The following is a 7,512-nucleotide window of genomic DNA, read 5'->3' on the forward strand; positions in this document are numbered from 1 at the left end:
TGCTGTGTGAAAGTGTGCCAACATGCACTCAGAGGACTGTGAAGGACCGGCCGGCAGAATATCTCACTTTTTTTTCTCACTCTCTCGCCTTGTCCCTCCACAGTACATCATGCTCCGGGGTGAAGTTTCCCCTAGGTACAGATCTAGGATAAGCTCACCCTCCTCCAATCCTAACCGTAACCATTAGTGGGGGAAATGCAAAACTGACCCACAGGGAAATGTCACTCTATACCGCAAGCCAGACCAATGCTGCGTTCAGCTGAACACAATGTTGGTGGAATGTTCAGATAGAAATATGCCGTACTATGGTCAAAACACACCTCTCAAAACACACCTATGTCAATAACAGAATCATCATCAAGCTTTGATTATTTAAATCAACCGTGTAGTGCTAGGGAAAAAAACTAAACATGCACCTGGGGGGGGAGGGGGGGGGGGTGCAATATCTTGGTTCGGTCTGAGACTTCCCAGAACAGAAAATGGTGATTGGAAGATATACTATGGTCACAATGACGTGTATTGACGTTTTTAAATGTTGTTCTTTAGTTGCTATCAAAAGCTTTTAACTTAAGAAGTAGAGCGTAATCTTGTTTTCTTTGGCCTTTGTGTTTTAGCATTTAATTCGAAGCTCTGTAGTCTAGCGATGGGATGCACATGTGCTGCTGTTGCTGGGAAGTGGGACAGATTTCTGATGAAAAGGAATGTGTGTGTGTGTGTGAGAGAAAGAGAGAGAGAGAGAGTGTGTGTTCATGCGCATGCATGGATACAGGTAGAGTGCATTCGGAAAGTATTCAGACCCCTTGACTTTTTCCACATTTTGTTACGTTACAGCCTTATTATAACATGGATTAAATATTTTGTTCTCAACAAATCTACACACAATACCCCATAATGACAAACTGAAAACAGGTTTTTAGAAATACCTTATTAAGTATTCAGACAATTTTCTATGAGACTCAAAATTGAGCTCAGGTACATCCTATTTCCATTGATAAAACTTGATATGTTTCTACAACTTGATTGGAGTCCACCTGTGGAAAATTCAATTGATTGGACATGACTTGGAAAAGCACACACCTGTCTATATAAGGTCCCAAAGTTGACAGTGCATGTCAGAGCAAAAACCAAGCCATGAGGTTGAAGGAGTTGTCCGTAGAGCTCTGAGACAGTATTGTGTCGAGGCACAGATCTGGAGAAGGGTACCAAAAAAATCAGCAGCCGTAAAGGACCCCAAGAACACAGTGGCCTCGAATCATTTTGAAATGGAAGAAGTTTGGAACCACCAATACTCTTCTTAAAGCTGGCCGCCAGGCCAAACTGAGCAATTGGGGGAGAAGGACCTTGGTCAGGGCGGTGACCAAGAACAGAGCTCTAAAATTCCTCTGTGGATATGGGAGAACCTTCCAGAAGGACAACCATCTCTGCAGCACTCCACCAATCAGGCCTTTATGGTAGAGTGGCCAGATGGAAGCCACTTCTCAGTAAAAGGCACATGACAACCCGCTTGGAGTTTACCAAAAAGCACCTAAAGACTCTCAGACCAAGAGAACAAGTATCTCTGGTCTGATGAACACGAGATCAAACTCTTTGGCCTGAATGCCAAGCGTCAAGTCTGGAGGAAACCTGACATCATCCATAAGGTGAAGCATGGTGGTGGCAGTATCTTGCTGTGTGGAGTTTTTTCAGCAGCAGGGACTGGGAGACTAGTCAGGATCGAGGCAAAGACGAACGGAGCAAAGTATAGAGAGATCCTTGATGAGAACTTGCTCCAGAGCGCTCAAAACCTCAGACTGGGGGCGAAGGTTCACCTTCCAACAGGACAACGACCCTAAGCACACAGCCAAGACAATGCAGGAGGGACTTCGTGACAAGTCGTCTCTGAATGTCCTTTAGTGGCACAGCCAGAACCCAGACCTGAACCCGACCTAAAATTTCTGGAGAGACCTGAAAATTGCTGTGCAGCAACGCTCCCCATCCAGCCTGACAGAGCTTGAGAGGATTTGCTGAGAGGAATGGGAGAAACTCCCTAAATACAGGTGTGCCTAGTTTGTAGCGTCATACCCAAGAAGACACGAGGCTGTAATCACGGCCAAAGGTGCTTAAACAGTACTGAGTAAAGGGTCTGAATACGTATGTATACATTTATAAAAACTTGTTTTTGCTTTATCATTATGAGGTACTGTGTGTAGATTGATGAGGGAAAAAAATATTTAGTCCATTTTAGAATAAGGTTGTAACGTAACAAAATGTGTAAAAAGTGCGTGTTTGCTGTGTGTCCATGTGTAGTGTTTCTGTGACTTCCTAACGGTGTCCCCTCTTTTCATTTACATGATCGTAAGCCGCTCAATTACCTTCCCCAGTCTCATGAAACCTTATTGCTCATCAGGAGACTATTTCCCTGCACAGGATAAACCCGGCTCAGGGGTAAAGTTGCCCCTAGGTACAGATATAGGATCAGCTTTCCCGGCCCTAATCCTAACCTCAACCATTAGTGGAGAAAATGCTAAAATCATCCAAGATCACCATCTAGGAGCAACTTCACCCTACTCCAGAAACCTGCTGAAAACAGGACTGAACCAGGAGAGTAGAACGGAATAGTTTGTCTGTGAATTATAATGCTGACAACAGACACTGTAAGCACACACGCCGACATGAATGCACACACACATACGCACACAAACACACACATGCACACTTTTTCTAAAACACACATTTTCTAATTGATATGCACAGGCATGTGCAAACACAGACAAATAAGACATTGGAAATATTAGCTTTTTTTGCACACACACACACACACACACACACACACACACACACACACACACACACACACACACACACACACACACTGGGCCAGAAACCTTGGCAGGAAACGTTGGAATAGAAACTGTGCCGAAGACACCGGATCTTGTAATTTATATTATATGACTGGAACTCACTGTCTTCAGGTCTTATAGTTTCCTGTTGGTCCCTCCGAATTTAGTTTACAGCCTGCAGTCACAATCTACTGGTATATTGAAAATGGGAGCAACATCTTAAAATGAACAAATGTATGGTGGTTTTTGTATAAACTGAATTACCAGTGAGACAAGTTTTTTGCCCCCCTCAATGCCACCCCTGGCTTTCACCAACTATTTTGTCTGTCATGCAAACAACACAATACATGGCATGACAATGAACAGCAGATGTTCTCAATATAAGAGTCAGAGTTCTGCAATATATGCACGGTTCCTAAAAGCAGCTATCTTTAAGAAGCATTGTTCTAGAATGGTCCGCAGCTGCAAAGCACCAGACAGACCTGCTCTTACAGGCTTCCTCTGGACTCACTACACCGGTGAGTGTGTGTGTGTGTCTGGTGTGTGTGTGTGTGTCTCTGTGTGTGGTGTGTGTGTGTGTTCATGCATGACTGCATGACTGCATACCTTTATGAATGTGTGTGCCACAGGTGTGTGCCTTTGTGTGTGCGCCAGGCTGGAGCTAGCCTTGGTGTGTGCCCATGCCCTGCAGATGTTTATGTAAGAATTCCTAAGAGGCTGGTGATGAGGGAAAGTCTCAGATGTGGTTCTCTCAGGCCTCGGGGGCTGTCAGGATGGTGCATGATGGAGAAGGAGTCGGCACGGCATCACAACCAAAACCTCAACAGACTTATTAACAATTGATTATTTCTCCTTCTCTTTCTGTAAACTTAGCCAGCACCTGTCCAGGCATTTCAGGCCATTGCTGTTTCGTCATCAGGACGAGAGGTTCTTTGAGGTGAGAGGAATCGGTTAAGGGTGTGGACTAGGTCGGGTATCTGTTACATAAATGTTCACGTCTGTCTGTAACCTCTCTTGAGGTGAGGTGAAGGAGATAAAATCTTTAGGTGCGAAGGATTAGCATCACCAAATATCTGAACAAATCATTACTTTGCGGAGGAGGTGCTTGAAGTAAGGAACGTCCCTCTTGCAATGAAGGTTCTCAACAAAAGCATTGCAATGGCTTTAAATTAATTAAATGCCACATCAGATTATTCCATGTGGTCATACATCTTGTGGGTGCAGCCTGGATTGTAAACACAGGTGGACTTTTCAGAAGAGGAGGGGCTGGGTACGGGCATTGGGAGTGGCTTTCAGAGGGGGACATGGATTTGTCTGCTGCTCGTCAGTCCAGATTTGAAAACCTTTACTCCAAGACTGAAATCACGTAGTGGCATGTATGATTTGGTTCTGGATATCAAGATAAGGGCTCTGTAAACAAATGGTGAAGAGAGCAGAGGAGAAATAAAGAGAGGAGGAGAGGAAGAGGAAGAGGAGAAAGGGAGAGGAGGAGGAGGGGGTAGAGGAGTAGGAGGGGAGGGGAGGGAAGGAGAAGAAAAGAGAAGAGATGTGGGTGGCACAGTTCTCCCAGGCCCCTGACATTGGAAAGTGCCAAAGAGCACACTAGTGTTAGTTGTGGTTGGCCGGACGCACGGGATGCACAGAAGCCCAGGCCAACTATTGAAACACAGGGTTTGGCAATCTCATCCCTGGCCACAGAGGCTCAGCCACGAGAGGCCAACGCCAGGACTCTGTCTCCTCCTATTTCCTCTCTCTTTCCTCTCTCTTTCTCTTTCTCTATATCTCTCCTTTCTTTATCAAGCTCTACTACCCTTTATCTTTTTTTCTTTCCTTTAACTATCTTTCCCCTTTCTTTCCACCTCTCTCGCTCTCTCCTGGGCAAAGTGTGCTCACACATTCCTCTGTCCCCTCAATGCCTCCCTAATTGCTCTGGACTCAAAAGACAGCGGGAGAGAGAGAGAGAGAGAGAGAGAGAGAGAGAGAGAGAGAGAGAGAGAGAGAGAGAGAGCGGGAAAGGGGGTCATACCACCATTTCTCTATGACCAGGACAAACTGTCCAAACCCCCCAAACACCCTGGACTAGCCTAGCTCTGTGTGTGTCCCACCTGCCTTTCCCTCCCTTCTCCTGCTCTTTCTATCTCTATGCGAAGGTGGAGTAATTTACATTATACAATTAAATAATTATTTTTCTCCCATGTCTCCTCCTTCCAAAGGGGCTGATTTCATAATGAAATCACTTTCACTCCACATCCCGGCTGTGCTATGTTAGTTAGCGCAGGGCTAAGGCATAAAGAAGAGCTTGTGTTTCTTCAGTGCCCCACAAAGCCATCTAATTGTCAGCTCCTAATCAGCCAGGCCCTGCGTGGAGGCCTTCCTAATTATGTAACCATAGTTTCTGACTTGTGATCAATGGAAGGGAACTAGTTTTGTGGTTCGAAGATGTATGAAATTGTGTGGTGGAGTGCTAAGAGAGTTTGGACCAATTCACCAGGGAAGTGAATGTTGTTTGTTGGTTGTCGTCCTGTTGGAGTATACTGTGTGTTAGTTACCTGTATCTGTATCTGTCCCCACCACTTTGTTGTACTAAATGCATCAGTTTAGTACAATTGCATCAATTAGTCAAAGGTCAGAGAAAGGTTAGCAAATAAAATGACTGTATGTGTATTGGGGGGGGGGTGTCCAAGAAAGTGTGTCATGCAATCACATGACACAGACAGAAGTGAGTGGATGGGACAATGTGTGTTGGACAGGCTGGATAGGCCCATGGGAAACCATGTGGTTACGCCATACATAATCACAACAAAGAGACAAGCGGTTTCAAATGTGGTCACTGGGTCATTGCATGATGATTTCCTCATACTGGAGAACGAGGGGTACACTGCCATTCCCTAAAGTATACTGTCTGTGTGTCCCAGAGAAAGAGAATGTGTTTGTTTGTGTGTGGTTTTGAGCTTGACATAAGTCAAAAGTTTGGACACAGTCAAAAGTTTGGACACAGCCACTAATTCCAGGGTTTTTCTTTATTTTTTACTATTTTCTACGTTGTGCAATAATAGTGAAGACATCAAAACGATGAAATAACACATATGGAATCATGTAGTGACCAAAAAAGTGTTAAACAAATCTAAATATTTTTTATATTTGCGATTCTCCAAAGTAGCCGTCATTGTAAATAAGATTTTGTTCTTAACTTAGCTTAGCTTGCCTAGTTAAATAAAAGTTAAATAAATGTTAAATTAAAAAGCCACCCTTTGCCTTGATGACAGCTTGGCATTCTACTGTCCCTTCACAAAAAACCCTCTTGGAGCCCTTTTTTTCTAAGAGTGTAGCCTATTTAGTTATTACACCTCCGGGACATAAGGTAGGCCACAAGAAGCAGCCAAGTACACCTATTGTTTGCATTTTAAACAGCCAAATAAAGCCATTTAATATGTAGGCTACTATCAGAGAAATAATCCATTGTTTAGTTTAGGCAGGTCTTAAGAAACATTAGGAAACTAAATACTGTATCTGAAAACAAAATAAATGCTGAGTTTAATGTAGCCTATTTTATAGTGATTATGGCTATGTTTGTTAATTTATCAGAAAATATGCTCTTATATTCCCATGCCCTTATCACACATCTATTTTATAGTAAGCATATAATTGAATAACAAAAAAAATAATTAAATAAAACATTTGCCAGTACGAAGAGTAATAATTTGAGACCCATTCCAGGAAGCTAGGCATATGTAATTGCATATGTAATTGCAGAATAACTGGACTCTAACTGCAGTTACACTGCAAAATTACTGCAGTAAAAAAAACGGTGTTATTTTGGACGCAATATTTGCAGCATATTGCAGTTGTACTGCAATCTTAATTGCAGTTATACTGCAGTGTACTGCAGTTATACTGCACTCTGACTACAATCTTTTGTCGTAAGGGTAGAACCCATAGCGGCCGTTGACTGCCTTTTTAAAAATTACTATTGCGCCTTTGTTTTTCTAACAATAATATCTGTGTCAATACCGCAAAATTAACTTGATAGGGATTCGGACCCGTCCTTGCACTTAGAAAGCGATAATGATGTCATGGTGAGTGAAATAAATAAACAGTTTGAAGCTGTGAAACTTATTGAATAGCTCTCAGATGAGCCAATCCTGTCATGGAAATAGTTGCAGTATTTAGCTGTACACAGTCAGCTAACTAGTTGGTTGTTTAGTCTTGTTTCTACTGATGTAATTCATATGTAAACTGCCCAAGCTGCTTGCTTTAGTCTGTCAGGCCAGAAATGTTGTGTGGCTCTGAATTTGGGCTGCTCTTGCGAAGTGTCAACCTTAGCTGTCACTTTCACTAGCTAGCCATGCAGACAACCATCTAACTAGCTGACAAAATAGAGATTAGAGTACGTTTTGTTTATCTGTTTGGCTTAGGTTATGGTTTGTCATGTTTTCTAGGTAATTTGACATCTTAGCTGTTATGTTATGGTAGAAGCCCGTGTTGTGGAGCTCGTATGATATTGAGTTGCAGTGATATTTGTTTGCAAAGCCAGCTAACAAGTTGCTTGTTTTGTCCTGTTTCTACCGATGCTATTTATTTGGAAACTGTCCAAGCTTTGTCACTAATCAGCTAACATTTGCAAACTCTGTAGTTAGTTTGTCGGGCAAGAAAACAAGAGTTGACTGGAGGCAACTCTTCGTTTGCAGCGCTG

The sequence above is a fragment of the Oncorhynchus clarkii genome, chromosome 2, assembly GCF_045791955.1.
Source record: "Oncorhynchus clarkii lewisi isolate Uvic-CL-2024 chromosome 2, UVic_Ocla_1.0, whole genome shotgun sequence".
Lineage (NCBI taxonomy): Eukaryota > Metazoa > Chordata > Actinopteri > Salmoniformes > Salmonidae > Oncorhynchus > Oncorhynchus clarkii.